Here is an 8,107-nt window from a genome sequence, read left to right on the forward strand (position 1 = left end):
AAGAGTTTAAGCCTTATGGTTACAAGAAGGAGTCTCGGTTCTTGACAGCATTTCTCTTCCACAAGACCTGACCGTGAAAGAGGAAGTGTTTTTGTTTTTGTTTTTGTCTCCCCTGTGGTCAGGAAACTGAGTGATCAAGGAATTGAACTGATGGTATTGAAGACAGCAACTCCAGCTGAGCAAGGAAGTCTGTGGCGGTTGAAGAATTCTAGGTCTTGGTGTCAGGAGCGTTCCCCGGGGAAGGCAGCAGGGGTAGAGCCTGTAGAGGAGATGATGAGTCCAGACCTTTGGCCCCAACTGGAGCTTCAGACAGCCATTGTGGCAGATAGTACTTTCCAGAGACGGCCACAGGCTCCTTGGCAGTGTCACCTTCTGTTCCCCTATCGAAAGGCTGAGTCTAATTCTTCTTCCTTTGAATTTGGGTGAACTTGTGACTGTTTTCACCAGTAGAGTATGTGAAGGGGACACTGTGTGATTGCCAGGACTGGTTGCAAAAGGGGAGGCAGCATTGTTTGCTGGGACACATTTGCTTGATTCAGGCTACTTTCTTCTTCTTCTTCTTCTTTTTTTTTTATTATGTTATGTTAGTCACCATACAATACATCATTAGTTTTTGATGTAGCGATCCACAATTTATTGTTTTCGTATAAAACCCAGTGCTCCATGCAATACATGCCCTCCTTAATACCCATCACTGGGCTAACCCATCCTCGGGCTAACCCATCCTCCCACCCCCCTCCCCTCTAAAACCCTCAGTTTGTTTCTCAGAGTCCATCGTCTCTCATGGTTCATCTCTCCCTCCAATTTCCCCCCCTTCATTTTTCCCTTCTTTCTCCTAATGTCCTCCATGCTATTCCTTATGTTCCACAAATAAGTGAAACCATATGATAATTGACTTTCTCAGCTTGACTTATTTCACTTAGCATAATCTCCAGTCCCAACCATGTTGCTGTAAAAGTTGGGTATTCATCCTTTCTGATGGCTGAGTAAGGTCAATACGTCAAGAATGAACCATTTCTGTATCTTTTCTGTCTCATCTCTATCATCTATCTAACTATCTATCATCTATATCTCTTAATATGAGAGATAATTTTTCTACCACCTTTAGCTCTATTCTGCCATTTTTTTCCTACTCTTGGAGTCAAATTATGGATATGTAAAATTTGTTCATACACAGAATCAGAAATAAAAGTTGAAGGTGAAAATGGATCTCTTCCTTTATAAGAAGACTGTACTTCTAGAAAAGGGCTGGTGAACAAACTTCTCCTAAACCAGGCTCATGTTTACTCTTCTGTTTTGAGGTTTTTCTCTATCTCTCTGGTTTCTCCTGCTCAGTTTTTTTGTTGCCACTTTTTGCTCTGTCCATCCTGTACTTATTGCTGGTTTCCATGGTTACTCCGTAGTCCCTCTCTCCTTTCCTTTTTATTCCTTCTTCTTCCTACATTTTCCCTTCCTATCTCCCTCCCCACATTCTCCAAGGGTGATCTTATCCTCGTTTTTGGCTTAATTACTATCTAGCGTGGGCAGTCCTTAACTCCACAAGCATTTATTGACTGTCTTCTGTGTGCCAGGCATTCTTCTAGGAACTGGGGATGCAGTTATAGCTTAACAGTTTTAGTGGTTTTAGGCTTGCGAATCTTATTTTCAACTGGCAATGATCATCACAGAAATTCAAATATTATTGTATAAATTTACATTAACATAAAATATGTGTTCTGACGATGATGAATATTTAGGAAAAAATGAGAAAGTGGTTAGCAGCTTGAGCCAGCAGACTTTTCCTACCTCTTAACTTGGAAAGAGTATCTGTTTATCCTTGGTATTAAGGTAGCATGATTGATGAGAAAATAATTTTCCCTTTTTGACACATATTGCAGTGGGTAGGATGCAGTTGGGAAGTCCCCTGTGCTCACAGCTATTAATGGCAGGAAACCTGTTTGAGGCAGATGCCAGAAGAGAGGGAACTAGGAAGTGTCATCTTACTCTGGTCTACTTGGCTCTCACACTTTGTGGATTGTACCGGATCACTGTGAGCCAGCTTTCTGGACTTTAGATTATCTTGATTGACTTCTTTCTTGGACTGGAGTTATTTGGTAATGTTAATAAGGACTTTCCAGAGGAATAGCTAGGAAAAATAGCATCAAACCACTCATGCAGTTGAAAGCAGACATCTTTGGTGATATTTATATTGGGCAGAGACTGTGCCTTATTTTGGGTTATGCATAAAGACATTCTTGGCTTCCAGAATTCTAACCCTAATGTAATTTGCAAAATTATTTGGTTTGGAAAGATGTAGAAAAGCCAATTTTAAATTGTCACGTAGTTTTTACTTTCAATCCATTGAGGAGCTTAAAGATCAACATGAAGCCACACCCCACCAGTGCTATTAAAAAACCCCCAAACAGTTCACTAAAAAAAAAAAGAAAAGAAAAGAAAAGAAAAAGTCTATCAAAGTAAAAACAAGTAGCCCACATTTTTTCCTACCTAGACTATTTGCTTCTAGACTTTCTGGGTGTTTTTTTGCTTTTTTATTGTCATGCTGTTGAGGACTCCTCTTCCTTTTGAATCTAAGACACCAAAAGGCTTTGTTCTGAAACTATTTTCCACCAAAGCAGCTGGTGGTCTGGTAAACACAAAAAAAGTGCTTAGTTTTTAGGAAGCCTAGCACCTTCTTCTTAGATCCCCGTTCTGCTGTTCCCTACTGCAGGTCAGTACGAATCATCTCCGGCTGTGTCTCGGGAGCGGCTCTTGGTATCTCAATCCCAAAGACCCATAGGCCAATTTTGAAGTCACACCCAGCCACAGTGATGGGCTCTGTTGCAGGCAGCTACTTTGAGTTTCCTTTTGTGTGGCTGGGTCAAGAAGATGCCAGTGAAATTGAGGAGAAACACAAAGGCATCTGCGCTGGGGATGGGATAGGAAACAGACAGGAGAAGTTAATGCCCTAATGGAGTGCACGTTTGGGTAGGAGCAATATCAAAACATAAAATTTCTTGGAGGCATGGTAACTGCTGAGTAGAGCTCAGTGGAGGGGAGTGGAGGAGGGAACGCATTGGGTATCAGGTTCCAGGCGAGGATTTTCCTAACCTCTCTTATTTAAATCTCACAACAAAATTAGGGCATGACTATTATCCCTAACTCACAAATGAGAATGGGGAAGTTCAAAGCCTGAGACAGTTTGTGCCAGATCAAGCGGCTCGTAAATGGAAGGGCTGGTCTTTGAACCCAAACTTGAAGTCAGAAGCTTTGCTTTGTTCCAGCACCCCACGAACACCACACGACAGAAGCTATCCATCGACTATTTTATTTCATGATGCGTCAAGAGAGAGTGGGCCACAGTGTCCTCAGGGTTGCTGGAAATGTGACATCTGACCTCGCTAAGTGAAAACAATTGGAGGAATGAACTTCACAGAGAATTAGGGAAACCATTTACAGTCTCCAAATGTCAGCCCAGAAAATAGTCTTGACACTCAGCTTGACAATCCTTATCTGTGGCATCAAAGGACCAGCGGTAAACCTGAGTCTCTGATTCTCCTGTTAGAACCAAAGCAACAAGGAAGCGTGAGCAAAAGAAAGGATAAGGTGAAGGGTTTTGTGAAGATGCAGCATCTCAGTGGTGTGGTTTGCCCCTCACCTTCCACTAATTGGCTTCTGAATGCTTTTCCTCCAAGACCTAATTAGAAACATCCTACCTTGGGGCGCCTGGGTGGCTCAGTTGGTTAAGCGACTGCCTTCGGCTCAGGTCATGATCCTGGAGTCCCGGGATCGAGTCCCGCATCGGGCTCCCTGCTCAGCGGGGAGTCTGCTTCTCCCTCAGACCCTCCCCCCTCTCCTGCTCTCTGTCTCTCATTCTCTCTCTCAAATAAATAAATAAAATCTTTAAAAATAGGGCACCTGGGTGGCTCAGTCAGTTAAGCGACTGCCTTCGGTCAGGTCATGATCCTGGAGTCCCGGGATCGAGTCCCGCATCGGGCTCCCTGCTCAGCGGGGAGTCTGCTTCTCCCTCTGACCCTCCCCCCTCTCCTGCTCTCTCTCTCTCAAATAAATAAATAAATAAAATCTTTAAAAAAAAAAAAGGAAAAAAAAAGAAACATCCTACCTGGTGCTTTAGCAATGTGAAGATTCTTTCTGTTGTTGTTAAGTAGGTTTTTTTTTTTTCTTTTTAAAGAAAGAAACTTAATTCGAAGTTTAGTTTCAATATGCTTGAATTTTAATCTCATATTTCTTCGCTGAGGCACATTTTTTTCTTTTGGATCAGAAAGCACTCCTGGCTGCTACCAAGAGTAAGAAATACCGTCCTGAGACAGATGTCTATTTCCCCTGCCAGGCTGGTGTGGAAGCCGACCCATGTTTCCGTCCCCATCTGAATGGGGGGGAAGCAGCAAGAAGATATCAAACATTCTGCCTAAAACATTTTTTCTCACCCCAATGCTCTTGCCACATCCAGCGTCTTTTAAAATAGCAACAGAATGGCTCTGGAAGTAGATGGTGTTGGTAGAAGGTGAGTGGCTAGGACCTCTCAGCTTATGAGTCATGCCTGCCCGTCTCAAGAGCAGGACAAGTTTGGGGCTAGATTTAAATCTCAGCCATGATGGTTTATAAGCATTTATGGGACAGAACTTGTTCTACAACACCACCTCTCCTGTGATCTTGGGATTTTAATTAAGGCTCACACATTGACGACAATGGGTGGTAAGTGCTCATGTTTTGTAAGGAAGGTCTAGACATTTCTTTGTTGACTTTATTGGGAAGTAGGAAAACTAGTCTTTGAACTCTGTCCAAATTGCCCACCACCCCCAGTCTGTGTAAGAGAAAATGAGATGATGTGAGGAGGGAAGAGGAGAAATCTTTGAAGGGTCTGAACAGAATTAGAAAATGCCAAGTTTTTGTCTGGTTCTTCTTTCTTGGCCTCAAATCCTGGAAAACCATTGTTAAAGGCGGGGGCCATCAGATGGAAAGGAAAATTAATGTGTCATAATCCTGCTGTTTGCTTGATGACCTAGAACAGAGATGGGCAAACTTTTTCTACACAGAACCAAATAGTAAGTATTTTAGGCATTATGGGCCACGTGGTCCTAGTTGTAGGAACTCAACTCTGCCGTTATAGAGAGACGGCCTTTCTAGACAATAGGTAAATGTGGCTGTATTCCAATAAAACTTTATCTCTAAAAATCTGCTGGTCAGTTTTGGCCTGTGGGTCATAGTGTCTGGACCCTGATTTAGAGATTTACCCATTAGTTCTCTGGGTTGGATCACAAGTGATTTCCCAGAAGAGTGTCTGATGGGCATTATGAGATAATGAAGACTAGAGTGTCCCATAATGGCCCAGTCAAGAAAAGTTGTGAAAGACTTGAAATGGGCAAAAAAGATAACTGGGTCTTTTGAAATGGAAGCCAAGCATCGTCTAGATCACTCTCCTTGGTTATGTGATTCTCTGGGATCTGCAGCTTTTATTCTCTTCGAATTATAGATAATCTCTCTTTATAATTTAGTTTATATTATTTATACTCTAATTTAATTCTATAGTTTCTGTAAATTCTAGAAAATTGACTGATAGTAATACAAATTATTTCTGTCTGGAGAGATGCAAGTGAATTTTGTTTGATGGGTATTTAATTCATTCCCCCCTCTTTTCCTCCAAAGATGCAAGTTTTATATCTATTCTTCAAATTCCTTTCGTTCCAGATTCCCGAGAGCCTAATTTATAACTGCACTTTGGATTCTCCTTCGAACTGGTTCTAACATTGTAACTGTTCCCTCATTAGCTAATGAGTTAAGGACCATTTTTGATGAATGTTCATTTTATGTTTGCATAAGAGTTGTGATTTTGTCCCTTAACATCCAGGAAAGGAGAGGGAGCACTAGAGGCAGTGTGTTGAGCCCCTTTTAGGCATCACTTCAGAATTCTCTTGGCCCCTTAACCTCTTCCTCCATTTTCTGCTGTTTTCTGCAGGTATAGTGAGAGAGGGCCAAGCCTCAGGCCTGCCCTGCATCGCCTCCCCTTCCTGCCCTGGGGCTTCTCTGATAAAATGGCGCTGAACTCAATGTGCTTAGCTTGGAATACTGGGGAGTTAACCAGTGGGGACACCACTTGGCCAATGGGGGATGAGAGACAATAGATAAATGCTTTCTACTTTCCTCAGTTTTCCTCACCCCCAGCTCTGAGATGCATTTCATAAAGGTCCATAGTCTGTCCTCATAGGATGCTCATCTTTGTCCTTCTTGGGGGCCAAGTTGATAAAACACACCTGTAGTGGCTTTTCCTCCTTCTGTTTCTTTCTTCTTCTCCTGTTCTCTGGCTCCCTGGGATCAAAACCGTACATAAACCACCTGCATGCAAGCCTCTGCTCTACTTTTGGGGAACTTAGACTAAGACAGGAAGAGACCTCTACTTTACCCGTTTGCTGGACAAGTTTTCCTAGTTTCCTAGAGACCAAGTGGACTCTGGGCAGGATAGCCAGGAGTGAACTCTGTTGGAAGGACCCTGCCTGGGAGGAGTGTTTGCTGGGGTGAGGCGGCCCTGATGGAAAGATATTGCATGAAGTCTACAGACAGTGGGTGGGAATTAAGCTGGAGTAAAAGAGGTCAGCCTGAAATTGCATCCCTTGCCCTGAAGATTGGTCCAATGGGAGGTCGCTGAAGAGGACTTGGAAAAATTTATAAGGAACCTCATAGAAGAGCCAGAATTTGAGGACTGCTTTGCAAAAGTCATTAGACATAAAAGAGGACCATAAAAAGCATCAACTGAAAAAAAAGTTTTATTCCCTTACCACTTATTCCACTTGTTTCTCTCTCTCTCTTTTTTTTTTTTTGGAAAGAGAACTTTTTATTACTTTTATGTACAAAAAATTCAACAGTGTCCACTCAGCCCAGTTTGGCAGCCAGTTCTTTAGTCTTTGCCTTTTCCAGCTTGACGATGCAAGCCACCGGCTTTGGACCCAGGACATTGCCTCCAGGGGCAGTGGATGTCATCATATCTGTCATTGTCATTGGTCCGATACATTCCACCAGCTTAGCCAGAGCTCCTTTGTCTTCCAAGTTCACCTGTGTGAAGGCACAGTGGTGCGGATCTTCCTGTGGACCAGATGCCCCAGCCTGGCCTTCCCCTTGATAGTGCAATAGGGAACTCCCATCTTACAACACAGGACAGGCAGGAAGACAGCCAGCTCAATGGGATCCATCACATGTGCAATCACTACCAGCTGAGCCTTCTTGTTGTCCACCAAGGTGGTGACAGTGTTAGCCCCAGCTTGAAGGACAGGCCTCTTAGTGGTGACCTCCCCTTTGCCCTCAGCCTTCTTCTCAGCCCAGGCCAATAATCTCTGCTTCTTCTCTTGCTTTGTCTCTGGTCTGTACTTGTGGGCGAGCTTAAGCAGCTGAGGAGCTGTTTGGTGGTCCAAGGCCTGGGTGAACTGGTTAATCGTGGCACTTGTAAAGTTTATAGAGAATAGCCCTTTGCCTGCTGTAGCCGGTTGTAGAGGGGCCATTTGGGCTGGATGTCCTGTCCGGTGCCAAAATTCTTGGGCCTTTTCTTGAACAGGGGATTGAGCACCTTCTTGGCCTCCTGCTTCTTCACACCAGAGGCTTCGGGGCCACCTTCTTCCCCTTCGCCTTCTTTCCTTTTGGCATCTTGGATGGGTGGAAGAGAGCGCTCCACTGGCTTCTCTTGACCACGGAAGAGGTAAGGTGACCTTGAGTAGGTGAGGAGCTGGATTAACAGAGGAAAAGAAAAGAGAGCATGCCGCCTTCCCTCTTCACTCATGTCTGTAAAATTGTGGGTTAGGATAAGCGGTGCAGGAGGTGAGAAGTTCTTAAATGTCTCCAACATCTCTCCTCTTTCTTGTATTGGCATCGAAAGTTTGCCAAGCAGTTCAGTCCTTTCCTAACTCCCTACAATGGCCAGGTTTCTTTAACAGTTTTAGAATTTTCACTTAAAATGCATCAAAAGTAAAATGCCCATTGCTGTGATCTCTGTGGGGAAAAAAAGAACAACTTCTGAGAGATTGAAAGTTGTGAGTTTGAAGTTGAGATATTGACATTTTGATTTGGACTGGAGTTTTAAAAAAATTTTATTTATTTATTTTATTTATTTATTTTGAAAGAGAGT

At 43.2% G+C, this 8,107-nt stretch overlaps 1 pseudogene; it reads right to left on the bottom strand.

Moving 5' to 3' along the window:
• Positions 1-6,864: 6,864 nt before the first annotated feature.
• On the bottom strand, positions 6,865-7,629 carry LOC123849331 (large ribosomal subunit protein eL8-like; annotated as a pseudogene).
• Between the last annotated feature and the right edge of the window lie 478 nt (positions 7,630-8,107).

This window comes from Mirounga angustirostris, unplaced genomic scaffold (genome assembly GCF_029215605.1).
Source record: "Mirounga angustirostris isolate CCGP_5_RB_7025 unplaced genomic scaffold, mMirAng1.0.hap1 SCAF_15, whole genome shotgun sequence".
In the NCBI taxonomy this organism is placed as follows: domain Eukaryota; kingdom Metazoa; phylum Chordata; class Mammalia; order Carnivora; family Phocidae; genus Mirounga; species Mirounga angustirostris.